This window comes from Salmo salar, unplaced genomic scaffold (assembly GCF_905237065.1).
Source record: "Salmo salar unplaced genomic scaffold, Ssal_v3.1, whole genome shotgun sequence".
Classification (NCBI taxonomy): Eukaryota; Metazoa; Chordata; class Actinopteri; order Salmoniformes; family Salmonidae; genus Salmo; species Salmo salar.
Window position 1 is genome coordinate 980,940 of NW_025548761.1, and position 14,061 is coordinate 995,000.

A 14,061-nucleotide genomic window follows, 5' to 3' on the forward strand; every position below is an offset into this window, starting at 1 on the left:
AGATTACATGGAGAGGGGGGGACCTGATCCTATATCATAATGAATCAGATTACATGGAGAGGGGGGGACCTGATCCTAGATCATAATGAATCAGATTACATGGAGAGGAGGGACCTGATCCTACATCATAAATAATCAGATTACATGGAGAGGAGGGGACCTGATCCTATATCATAATGAATCAGATTACATGGAGAGGGGGGACCTGATCCTATATCATAATGAATCAGATTACATGGAGAGGGGGGACCTGATCCTAGATCATAATGAATCAGATTACATGGAGAGGGGGGGACCTGATCCTAGATCATAATGAATCAGATTACATGGAGAGGGGGACCTGATCCTAGATTATAATGAATCAGAGTACATGGAGAGGAGGGAACTGATGCTAAATCATAATGAATCAGATTACATGGAGAGGGGGGGACCTGATCCTAGATCAGCAATCTAACTCTGGGACACTGCCTGTATGAAACCGAACACATAGTTGTAAAGTGTAGTTACAGCAGGTGTTTACTGCCATCTAGTGGATGATACCAATAAAACACTTTATTTTCAGGGTGGGGAGGCGGCTGATTGAAACCGAAAGTAAAGTTGTTCTTTTGTTCAGGATCCATTTTGAGACGACAGAGCAGAAAACACTACATGGAGATTATTGAAAAATAAAGTAAGTATTTCTGAACAATAATCTATTCTAATGGACAGAGTAAGAGAATGAATACTAGGAATGAGATATTACTAGTTAGTAGAACTGCTACTTGAGCTGAGTTGCTGATAGACAGCAGTTTTCAAAGTGGAAACTAATCAGTAGGTCTACATGTTATCAGTAAAACGTCTGGTAAAGATGGTGGAGGATCTTTTACATTATATGGTTTTATGTTTATCTCAGGGTTTCTCAATCCTTTTGTTCTTACCAGCACTTACACACCGGATTCAACTAATCATCAAATATATATTTGAAGATAGATTTAAGGCATCATTAAAACCTTTTGGGTTTGTAGGCCTGTTTACAATTATTAAAGTCCTACAGTAATTCATATTTTGGAGGAAAAAAACACAGCTAAACTTGGTTACGAGTAAATTATATGTTTAGCAAAAATAACATAAGAAGGACTATAATAAAAAACTGAAGCAAGATTCGGTACAATGTCATGATTTGCTGCTGTCGCATGCAACTGACTGTTACCTCTGGTTACTGTTGTAAATGCCTCTGGGTTTAGAACTCTGTGTCTCAGTGCCCTGCGACAGTGGGAAGTTCGTTTTGCATGGCCCGGTGCTACAGGTGAGTGGAGTTTTATTTTAAGGAACAATGGAATGGTCTAAAATGCGTAAACTCTGCGCACCCGGGGGAGCCGGGCAATGCAAAACGAATTCACCCAGTGACCGTTGCTTTATTTCCTTATATGAAATTGAAAGTAACTTTGTAGCCCACGCAGTTACAAAATGTCTGTTGAAACTGTGGCTCATATGTCTCTAGAACGTTAGAACAGTGGTGGAAAAAGTACTCAATTCTCATACTTGAGTAAAAGTAAAGATACCTTAATAGAAAATGACTCAATTAAAAGTGAAAGTCACCCAGTAAAATACTTCTTCAGTAAAAGTCAAAGTATTTGGTTTCAAATATAATTAAGTATCAAAAGTAAATGTAATTGCTAAAATATACTTAAGCATCAAAAGTAAAAGTAAAGTAGTGATCATTTAAAATTCATTTTATTAAGCAAACCAGACGGCACAATTTTCTTGTTATTTTAATTTACGGATAGCCAGGGTCACACTCCAACACTCAGACATCATTTAAAAATGAAGCATTTGTGTTTAGTGAGTCCTCCAGGTCAGAGGCAGTAATGACCAGGGATGTTCTCTGTTTAGTGAGTCCTTCAGATCAGAGGCAGTAGGGATGACCAGGGATGTTCTCTGTTTAGTGAGTCCTCCAGATCAGAGGCAGTAGGGATGTTCTCTGTTTAGTGAGTCCTCCAGATCAGAGGCAGTAGGGATGACCAGGGATGTTCTCTGTTTAGTGAGTCCTCCAGATCAGAGGCAGTAGGGATGTTCTCTTGATAAGTGTTCAAATTGGACCGTTTTCTGTCCTGCTAAGCATTCAAATCAAATCAAATTTATTTTTATATAGCCCTTCGTACATCAGCTGATATTCTCAAAGTGCTGTACAGAAACCCAGCCTAAAACCCCAAACAGCAAGCAAAGCATGTGAAAGAAGCACGGTGGCTAGGAAAAACTCCCTAGGAAAAACTCCCTAGAAAGGCCAAAAACCTAGGAAGAAACCTAGAGAGGAACCAGGCTATGAGGGGTGGCCAGTCCTCTTCTGGCTGTGCAGGGTGGATATTATAACAGAACATGGTCAAAATGTTAAAATGTTAAAATGTTCATAAATGACCAGCATGGTCAAATAATAATAATCATAGTAGTTGTCGAGGGTGCAACAAGCACGTCCGGTGAACAGGTCAGGGTTCCATAGCCGCAGGCAGAACAGTTGAAACTGGAGCAGCAGCACGGCCAGGTGGACTGGGGACAGCAAGGAGTCATCATACCAGGTAGTCCTGAGGCATGGTCCTAGGGCTCAGGTCCTCCGAGAGAAAGACAGAAAGAGAGAAAGAGAGAATTAGAGAGAGCATATTTAAATACACACAGGACACCGGATAAGACAAGAGAAATACTCCAGATGTAACAGACTGACCCTAGCCCCCGACACATAAACTACTGCAGCATAAATACTGGAGGCTGAGACAGGAGGGATCAGAAGACACTGTGGCCCCATCCGATGATACCCCGGACAGGGCCAAACAGGCAGGATATAACCCCACCCACTTTGCCAAAGCACAGCCCCCACACCACTAGAGGGATGTCTCCAACCACCAACTTACCGTCCTAAGACAAGGCCGAGTATAGCCCACAACGATCTCCGCCATGGCACAACCCAAGGGGGGGCGCCAACCCAGACAGGAAGACCACGTCAGTGACTCAACCCACTCAAGTGACGCACCCCTCCCATGGACGGCATGGAAGAACACCAGTAGGCCAGTGACTCAGCCTCTGTAAAAGGGTTAGAGGCAGAGAATCCCAGTGGAAAGAAGGGAACCGGCAAGGCAGAGACAGCAAGGGCGGTTCGTTGCTCCAGCCTTTCCGTTCACCTTCACACTCCTGGGCCAGACTATACTTAATCATAGGACCTACTGAAGAGATAAGTCTTCAGTAAAGACTTAAAGGTTGAGACTGAGTCTGCGTCTCTCACATTGGTAGGCAGACCATTCCATAAAAATGGAGCTCTATAGGAGAAAGCCCTACCTCCAGCCGTTTGCTTAGAAATTCTAGGGACAATTAGGAGGCCTGCGTCTTGTGACCGTAGCGTACGTGTAGGTATGTACGGCAGGACCAAATCGGAAAGATAGGTAGGAGCAAGCCCATGTAATGCTTTGTAGGTTAGCAGTAAAACCTTGAAATCAGCCCTTGCCTTAACAGGAAGCCAGTGTAGGGAGGCTAACACTGGAGTAATATGATCAAATTTTTTGGTTCTAGTCAGGATTCTAGCAGCCGTATTTAGCACTAACTGAAGTTTATTTAGTGCTTTATCCGGGTAGCCGGAAAGTAGAGCATTGCAGTAGTCCAGCCTAGAAGTAACAAAAGCATGGATTAATTTTTCTGCGTCATTTTTGGACAGAAAATGTCTGATTTTTGCAATGTTACGTAGATGGAAAAAAGCTGTCCTTGAAACAGTCTTGATATGTTCTTCAAAAGAGAGATCAGGGTCCAGAGTAACGCTGAGGTCCTTCACAGTTTTATTTGAGACGACTGTACAACCATCCAGATTAATTGTCAGATTCAACAGAAGATCTCTTTGTTTCTTGGGACCTAGAACAAGCATCTCTGTTTTGTCCGAGTTTAAAAGTAGAAAGTTTGCAGCCATCCACTTCTTTATGTCTGAAACACAGGCTTCTAGCGAGGGCAATTTTGGGGCTTCACCATGTTTCATTGAAATGTACAGCTGTGTGTCGTCTGCATAGCAGTGAAATTTAACATTATGTTTTCGAATGACATCCCCAAGAGGTAAAATATATAGTGAAAACAATAGTGGTCCTAAAACGGAACCTTGAGGAACACCGAAATTTACAATTGATTTGTCAGAGGACAAACCATTCACAGAGACAAACTGATATCTTTCCGACAGATAAGATCTAAACCAGGCCAGAACTTGTCCATGTAGACCAATTTGGGTTTCCAATCTCTCCAAAAGAATGTGGTGATCGATGGTATCAAAAGCGGCACTAAGATCTAGGAGCACGAGGACAGATGCAGAGCCTCGGTCTGACGTCATTAAAAGGTCATTTACCACCTTCACAAGTGCAGTCTCAGTGCTATGATGGGGTCTAAAACCAGACTGAAGCGTTTCGTATACATTGTTTGTCTTCAGGAAGGCAGTCAGTTGCTGTGCAACAGCTTTTTCTAAAATTTTGGAGAGGAATGGAAGATTCGATATAGGCCGATAGTTTTTTATAATTTCTGGATCAAGATTCGGCTTTTTCAAGAGAGGCTTTATTACTGCCACTTTTAGTGAGCTTGGTACACATCCGGTGGATAGAGAGCCGTTTATTATGTTCAACATAGGAGGGCCAAGCACAGGAAGCAGCTCTTTCAGTAGTTTAGTTGGAATAGGGTCCAGTATGCAGCTTGAGGGTTTGGAGGCCATGATTATTTTCATCATTGCGTCAAGAGATATAGTACTAAAACACTTTAGTATCTCCCTTGATCCTAGGTCCTGGCAGAGTTGTGCAGACTCAGGACAATGGAGCTTTGGAGGAATACCCAGATTTAAAGAGGAGTCTGTAATTTGCTTTCTAATGATCATGATCTTTTCCTCAAAGAAGTTCATAAATTTATTACTGCTGAAGTGAAAGCCATCCTCCATTTGCGAAGGCTGCTTTTTAGTTAGCTTTGCGACAGTATCAAAAAGAAATTTCGGATTGTTCTTATTTTCCTCAATTAAGTTGGAAAAATAGGATGATCGAGCAGCAGTAAGGGCTCTTCGATACTGCACGGTACTGTCTTTCCAAGCTAGTCGGAAGACTTCCAGTTTGGTGTGGCGCCATTTCCGTTCCAATTTTCTGGAAGCTTGCTTCAGAGCTCGTGTATTTTCTGTATACCAGGGAGCTAGTTTCTTATGACAGATGTTTTTAGTTTTTAGGGGTGCAACTGCATCTAGGGTATTGCGCAAGGTTAAATTGAGTTCCTCGGTTAGGTGGTTAACTGATTTTTGTCCTCTGACGTCCTTGGGTAGGCAGAGGCAGTCTGGAAGGGCATCAAGGAATCTTTGGGTTGTCTGAGAATTTATAGCACGACTTTTAATGCTCCTTGGTTGGGGTCTGAGCAGATTATTTGTTGCAATTGCAAACGTAATAAAATGGTGGTCCGATAGTCCAGGATTATGAGGAAAAACATTTAGATCCACAACATTTATTCCATGGGACAAAACTAGGTCCAGAGTATGACTGTGGCAGTGAGTAGGTCCAGAGACATGTTGGACAAAACCCACTGAGTCGATGATGGCTCCGAAAGCCTTTTGGAGTGGGTCTGTGGACTTTTCCATGTGAATGTTAAAGTCACCAAAAATTAGAATATTATCTGCTATGACTACAAGATCCGATAGGAATTCAGGGAACTCAGTGAGGAACACTGCATATGGCCCAGGAGGCCTATAAACAGTAGCTATAAAAAGTGAGTGAGTAGGCTGCATAGATTTCATGACTAGAAGCTCAAAAGACGAAAACGTCATTGTTGTTTTTTTTTTGTAAATTGAAATTTGCTATCGTAAATGTTAGCAACACCTCCGCCTTTGCCGGATGCACGGGGGTATGGTCACTAATGTAACCTGGGGGTGAGGCCTCATTTAACACAGTAAATTCATCAGGCTTAAGCCATGTTTCAGTCAGGCCAATCACGTCAAGATTATTATCAGTGATTAGTTCATTGACTATAACTGCCTTGGAAGTGAGGGATCTAACATTAAGTAACCCAATTTTGAGATGTGAGGTATCACAATCTCTTTCAATAATGGCAGGAATGGAGGAGGTCTTTATACTAGTGAGATTGCTAAAGCGAACACCGCCATTTTTAATTTTGCCCAACCTAGATCGAGGCACAGACACGGTCTCAATGGGGGAAGCTGAGCTGACTACACTGACTGTGCTAGTGGCAGACTCCACTAAGCTGGCAGGCTGGCTAACAGCCTGCTGCCTGGCCTGCACCCTATTTCATTGTGGAGCTAGAGGAGTTAGAGCCCTGTCTATGTTCGTAGATAAGATGAGAGCACCCCTCCAGCTAGGATGGAGTCCGTCACTCCTCAACAGGCCAGGCTTGGTCCTGTTTGTGGGTGAGTCCCAGAAAGAGGGCCAATTATCTACAAATTCTATCTTTTGGGAGGGGCAGAAAACAGTTTTCAACCAGCGATTGAGTTGTGAGACTCTGCTGTAGAGCTCATCACTCCCCCTAACTGGGAGGGGGCCAGAGACAATTAATCGATGCCGACACATCTTTCTAGCTGATTTACACGCTGAAGCTATGTTGCGCTTGGTGACCTCTGACTGTTTCATCCTAACATCGTTGGTGCCGACGTGGATAACAATATCTCTATACTCTCTACACTCGCCAGTTTTAGCTTTAGCCAGCACCGTCTTTAGATTAGCCTTAACGTCGGTAGCCCTGCCCCCTGGTAAACAGTGTATGATCGCTGGATGGTTAGTTTTAAGTCTAATACTGCGGGTAATGGAGTCGCCAATGACTAGGGTTTTCAATTTGTCAGAGCTAATGGTGGGAGCCGTCGGCGTCTCAGACCCCACAACGGGAGGAGTAGAGACCAGAGAAGTCTCGGCCTCCGACTCCGACTCGCTTAATGGGGAGAACCGGTTGAAAGTTTCTGTCGGCTGAATAAGCGACACCGGTTGAGCATTCCTACAGCGTTTCCCTCCAGAAGCCATGAGAAAGATGTCCGGCTGCGGGGACCGTGCGAGGGGGTTTATACTAACGTTACTATCTGTACTTACTGGTGGCACAGACGCTGTTTCATCCTTTCCTACACTGAAATTACCCTTGCCTAACGATCGCGTCTGAAGCTGGGCTTGCAGCACAGCTATCCTTGCCGTAAGGCGATCGTTCTCCTGTATATTATAAGTACAACGACTGCAATTAGAAGGCATCATGTTAATGTTACTTAGCTTCGGCTGTTTGAAGTCCTGACGAACCATGTCCAGATAAAACCTCCGGGGATGAATGAAAAAAGTTGAGTGAGGAAAAAAGTTGAGTGAGGGAAAAAGTAAAAATATACGGTAATGAAAAAGTAAAAAACCGTCAGGTATCAAAGTAAGATCGGCAACAAAAACGCACAGCATTCAACATGTAACGAGTACTTTTGGGTGTCAGGGAAAATGTATGGAGTAAAAAGTACATCATTTTCTTCATGAATGTAGAGAAGTAAAAGAGAAAGTTGTTAAAAATATATTTCTCAAAGAGATAATGAATGAATGAGAACAATTGACATTCAAGAATTAGTCACTGTGTTAACCACAACCAACATGCTGGATCTCTGTTTAGTTGTCACTGTGTTAACCACAACCAACATGCTGGATCTCTGTTTAGTTGTCACTGTGTTAACCACAACCAACATGCTGGATCTCTGTTTAGTTGTTACTGTGTTAACCACAACCAACATGCTGGATCTCTGTTTAGTTGTCACTGTGTTAACCACAACCAACATGTTGGATCTCTGTTTAGGACGTCACTGTGTTAACCACAACCAACATGCTGGATCTCTGTTTAGTTGTCACTGTGTTAACCACAACCAACATGCTGGATCTCTGTTTAGTTGTCACTGTGTTAACCACAACCAACATGCTGGATCTCTGTTTAGTTGTTACTGTGTTAACCACAACCAACATGCTGGATCTCTGTTTAGTTGTCACTGTGTTAACCACAACCAACATGCTGGATCTCTGTTTAGTTGTCACTGTGTTGACCACAACCAACATGCTGGATCTCTGTTTAGTTGTCACTGTGTTAACCACAACCAACATGCTGGATCTCTGTTTAGTTGTCACTGTGTTAACCACAACCAACATGTTGGATCTCTGTTTAGTTGTTACTGTGTTGACCACAACCAACATGCTGGATCTCTGTTTAGTTGTCACTGTGTTAACCACAACCAACATGCTGGATCTCTGTTTAGTTGTCACTGTGTTAACCACAACCAACATGCTGGATCTCTGTTTAGTTGTCCCTGTGTTGACCACAATCAACATGTTGGATCTCTGTTTAGGGGTCAGTGCTCTAAAATGAGTCTCTCTGGGGAGAGAGAGGAGGGGGCCCTGCCTCTAAAATGCATCTCTCTGGGGGACATGACACCAAAGCTAAGAGGTAAGATGACAATTTTATGAAGAATTTATTAACTTTATTTCCAAAATAAATAGCTATCTTAAGATGAATGCAGTTACTGTAAATCTCTCTGGATAAGAGCATCTGCTAAATCAGGGGTTCTCAATCCGGGGTCTGTGGAGGTACTGCAGGGGTTCTCAATCCGGGGTCTGTGGAGGTACTGCAGGGGCTCCACGGCACCCTGACTGTACTCGTTGCAATGTAACACATTTGATAGAATTTTCACATGACACGACCACTTTGCCTACTCTTAATTATTGCCTAATATAATGGAATGCATATTTTCTTTACCAATTCTGATCGTTGTTACAAGAAGAATTTTGACAATATTCCCGTTATATCAACACACTCTTCACACCCGTTTAACAACTCTAAATAGCTTTGGCATAGTAGGCATCAAGTCCCTTGCCAATAATGTTGCCTGCAACGTTGCATACAATGTTCATTTTCATCGAACACAGATTACGCCCTAGATGTCTTCAATTGCCCAATTTATAGCCATGCCAAATTTAGGATAATTTTTTTAACAATGTGATGTTGTGCTCCCAAGGGAGAACTTGAAATAACATGATGTGGATAATTAAATAATCAAAAGAAAAACGTGTTAATTTTACACTCAGAAAAGAAGGTTCCTTATAGAACCAAAAAGGCTTCTATCACTTCCTTAATATATGGAACCACTAAAAGTGATATATATTTTGGGGTTCAGTGAAGAAGAACCTCTAGAGTTCTGATCAATGAAAGGTGAATGTTTTGAGGATGTAGCAGGCCTCCAGTGGTCAGATCAATTCCTCCTGTTTTTTCCAGCGCCCGGCCCGGATTCAAACCAGCCACCTTTCAGCCACAGGTCCAACTCCTGCCACAGCTCCAACTCCTGAGTTAATCTTGGGAAATTAGCATAAATTAATCTGCCAAAATGAAGACAAAATGCTTTGGAGACATACATGGTATCACTTGTTATACATAAGTATTATACATAAATCATTGCCAAAAGCACAGGACATATATTATTTATGGATTGATCATATCAAATATCAAAACATTATTTTAACTACTACAAAGCATTTACATGTGGCTCAGGAACCACTGACTCACTGCATTGTTCTATAGTATTATCAAGACACCTGCTGTTAACTCAGAAACTACTTAGGACAGCTCACGAGGTGTCCTAAATATCTGCTGACTAGGTGGGACTAGAGATTTCATGCATAGCTTTAATTTATTCCCGGAAGTGTCAAATGTCTTTATTCTCAGCACTTATACGACCACTTCTCTACTCTGAGACGCTTTGTGGATATGGGCCTAGATCTCAAAATATTGTTATAAAAAAAGTGGAACGTTTGTTTAACATAATAATAAAAAATGAATATTACTAATGTAACCCACTGTAAAGACTGGGCTTAGTTGATTGTGTTGCACTGCTCATGTCCGCGTTCTGGAACTGTCCGAGTCCACGTCCTGTGTGGCACCAAGAATATTGTCCGGTTACGCGCAGAGTGGACTAAGGTAAATTTTGGGGAATAACGATGGAGTTTGTTACAGTGTTGAAACGCCAAACTTTATTGTTCAATTAGCTTTTTGCTTTACGGTCAGGGACAGTATGAGTGTAGCCAGATCCTTTTCACTCTCTATCCTTGTTTCATTTTGTGGTTCACCGGATTCGTCATCATCATCGAGACAAACGACAGACGAACGTCCTGCTAGCGAGCCAAGCTAGTCGGTAAAGCTAGGTAAGCTAGCTAGCTACTCTACCAGCAGCATCCTAGTTATCCTAGCTAGTCGGTACAGCTAGGTAAGCTAGCTAGCTACTCTACCAGCAGCATCCTAGTTATCCTAGCTAGTCGGTACAGCTAGGTAAGCTAGCTAGCATCTCTACCAGCAGCATCCTAGTTATCCAAGCTAGTAGGTACAGCTGGGTAAGCTAGCTAGCTAGCTACCCTACCAGCAGCATCCTAGTTATCCTAGCTAGTCGGTACAGCTGGGTAAGCTAGCTAGCTACTCTACCAGCAGCATCCTAGTTATCCTAGCTAGTCGGTACAGCTGGGTAAGCTAGCTAGCTACTCTACCAGCAGCATCCTAGTTATCCTAGCTAGTTGGAACAGCTGGGTAAGCTAACTAGCTACTCTACCAGCAGCATCCTAGTTATCCAAGCTAGTCGGTACAGCTGGGTAAGCTAGCTAGCTAGGTACCCTACCAGCAGCATCCTAGTTATCCTAGCTAGTCGGTACAGCTGGGTAAGCTAGCTAGCTACTCTACCAGCAGCATCCTAGTTATCCTAGCTAGTCGGTACAGCTGGGTAAGCTAGCTAGCTACTCTACCAGCAGCATCCTAGTTATCCTAGCTAGTTGGAACAGCTGGGTAAGCTAACTAGCTACTCTACCAGCAGCATCCTAGTTATCCTAGCTAGTCGTTACAGCTAGGTAAGCTAGCTAGCTACTCTACCAGCAGCATCCTATTTATCCTAACTAGTCGTTACAGCTAGGTAAGCTAGCTAGCTACTCTACCAGCAGCATCCTAGTTATCCTAGCTAGTCGGTACAGCTAGGTAAGCTAGCTAGCTACTCTACCAGCAGCATCCTAGTTATCCTAGCTTGTCGGTACAGCTAGGTAAGCTAGCTAGCTACTATACCAGCAGCATCCTAGTTATCCTAGCTAGTCGGTACAGCTAGGTAAGCTAGCTAGATACTCTACCAGCAGCATCCTAGTTATCCTAGCTAGTCGGTACAGCTGGGTAAGCTAGCTAGCTACTCTACCAGCAGCATCCTAGTTATCCAAGCTAGTTGGTACAGCTAGGTAAGCTAGCTAGCATCTCTACCAGCAGCATCCTAGTTATCCAAGCTAGTCGGTACAGCTGGGTAAGCTAGCTAGCTAGCTACCCTACCAGCAGCATCCTAGTTATCCTAGCTAGTCGGTACAGCTGGGTAAGTTAGCTAGCTACTCTACCAGCAGCATCCTAGTTATCCAAGCTAGTTGGTACAGCTAGGTAAGCTAGCTAGCATCTCTACCAGCAGCATCCTAGTTATCCTAGCTTGTCGGTACAGCTGGGTAAGCTAGCTAGCTACTCTACCAGCAGCATCCTAGTTATCCTAGCTAGTCGGTACAGCTAGGTAAGCTAGCTAGCTACTCTACCAGCAGCATCCTAGTTATCCTAGCTAGTCGGTACAGCTGGGTAAGCTAGCTAGCTACTCTACCAGCAGCATCCTAGTTATCCTATCCTCCCTCTCTCGTTGACGGATGCTGGCTACCTCTGTCCGGTTCTCCTCTCTTCACTAGATGGATGGTAACTTTAGTGTTTAACCCCTCTGTATCCAAGGACCAATCTTTTGAATATTTTTTTCGGGGCGCCTCAAGTAGGCTGGACACATTCCTTTTTTTATTTTTTATTCTCAGCTGCCTCACCAACGTCTGAATGTGCATTAATAACTTTTAATTGGTAAATATTTCCAATAGATCGCAGCATAAGACCATGAAGCATCAGTTATAGGCTACAAGCAGCAATATGATTGACATAAAATAGCATGCAACCCCAGACTATATGTCCCATGATTTTCTAAAATGGTCACTCATTAACATAACTTTAGTTAGCTATATATCTCGTTTTAGGGCTGTGTTGCTTTTAGGAGAGCAAATTAATAGTGACTAGAGCAGGTATTGAACCTCAGTATACATTTATTATAAAAAGTCATCTTAATATCTGATATTGCGAGTAAACAACCTCAGAATAGAAAAGACAAGAGTGCGTCTTCCAGCCCACCAATAAATTTCATCATTCAACCCTCCCGGTTAGTAAATTTACCTCAACATGCCCCTGGAGAAGGCAGAGCGATGACACCAGCTTTTTACCGGGGCTGAGTTGACTACTAGAGAGAGAAGGCAGAGCGACGACACCAGCTTTTTACCGGGGCTGAGTTGACTACTAGAGAGAGAAGGCAGAGCGACGACACCAGCTTTTTACCGGGGCTGAGTTGACTACTAGAGAGAGAAGGCAGAGCGACGACACCAGCTTTTTACTGGGGCTGAGTTGACTACTAGAGAGAGAAGGCAGAGTGGCTCGATGCTGGTTGATGAATTGGACAATGAATGTACCTGGAAAATACGTTTTTCTCAACTAGAGGTGACTGAATTAATGTTCAGACTTATTGATAATCGTTATATTAATGAAGTATAATTTCAAAACATGAGCATAAAAACAGGTAATAATAAACATGAATCATCATTATATTACTTCACAGTAATCTGTTAAATGCTTTTTCAGTCCTTCCTCTTGCGTTAGCAGTGTGGAAAGGGACAGAAAGAAGCTCACAGGAGTTTTCCTGTGAGGGGGAGTGGTGGTGTATCCACGGAGAAAACAAATCTAATCTTCTGAAATGTAATTTGTGGTCTTATGCTGCCATCTATTGGAATTATTTAGCAACTGCAGTAGTACTGAGTAATGTGTTATTCCTTACTAAAGTAGTAATTACTCAGAATTGCAAAATATAACATTTTCTAGTTCATTTTACCACTTATAATAAAATAAAAAGTTTATAGCATAACAAACAATTAAACTGACATAAAACAAAAACACCATACATTTAGTTAATTATATATATAAAACTATGTATTTAGATGGGTGACATTATCTGCCAAAGTAACAGCCCTGTAGACAAAGAAGAGCTCTCCAGTAGGTACCAAAACATTCAAAGGACCTTTTTCTCAAAAGTGATGTTACAAGTTTATTAACTTTCAAAGCAGAATTACTTTCCCATTGTTCCTCAACTGCAGTGTCTGATATATCATTTTCTAACTCTGAGTCTCTACTTTTATCCAATATAAAAAACACAATTTTGCTACATAAGATCAAAACGGTCGGTCACATTTGAGAGTGAGGCAGATATATAGCATTTTGTAAAAAATTATTATTTGTCTCTCTGAAAGGAAACCATCAAGTGATAGATTTTAAACAAAAACATGTCTGTCATTGAACAACCCCATGCCATGATTAAAAAACACACCTCTATAATAATTTCTTTAAACAATAAAAGCTAATTTACCAACATTTCTGAAAATGGATATGTAGCGGTTCGGAATGAAACTCGTTTCCCCATCTGAGATCAGAGTAGATGAGAGATGTAATGTTTGTCTCTGTTCTGTTGAAGTCCAATCAAGCAGGAGAGACCAGCCTCCCCTGTTCCCAGCTGTGTGTCCATGAAGAGTGACTGGTCAATGAGTCAACCTATATTCTTTAGAGAGGGAGACTTTTCTACTGAACAAAGGTAAGAAGAACTCATGGGTCATGGTCAGTGAGTTAAACAACACTGTCTCTAGTCATTTCACCTCTCCCATTTTCACATTTCTTTTGGTTGTTTTCATAATCCATAGGCTAATACTTTTGTCCATTTTCATAGTCCTAAAACAATATTAAACAAACACCACATTCCCTCCCTGTATCTGTCTGTCTGTCTGTCTGTCTGTCTGTCTGTCTGTCTGTCTGTCTGTCTGTCTGTCTGTCTGTCTGTCTGTCTGTCTGTCTGTCTGTCTGTCTGTCTGTCTGTCTGTGCGTGTCTCTCTGTCTCTCTGTGCTCTCTCTCTGCATGTCTGTGTGTCTGTGTCTCTCTGTCTCTGTGTCTGTCTGTCTCTGTCTGTC

The 14,061-nt window shown here is 42.3% G+C and overlaps 1 long non-coding RNA gene across 1 annotated transcript; it reads left to right on the forward strand.

Moving 5' to 3' along the window:
• The first annotated feature begins 433 nt into the window (after positions 1-433).
• Positions 434-10,296, forward strand: LOC123733274 (uncharacterized). The gene is made up of 4 exons (XR_006763715.1): positions 434-670; positions 1,224-1,285; positions 8,321-8,418; positions 9,244-10,296. It is a non-coding gene; the product is annotated as an uncharacterized lncRNA (long non-coding RNA).
• The last annotated feature ends 3,765 nt before the right edge of the window (positions 10,297-14,061 follow it).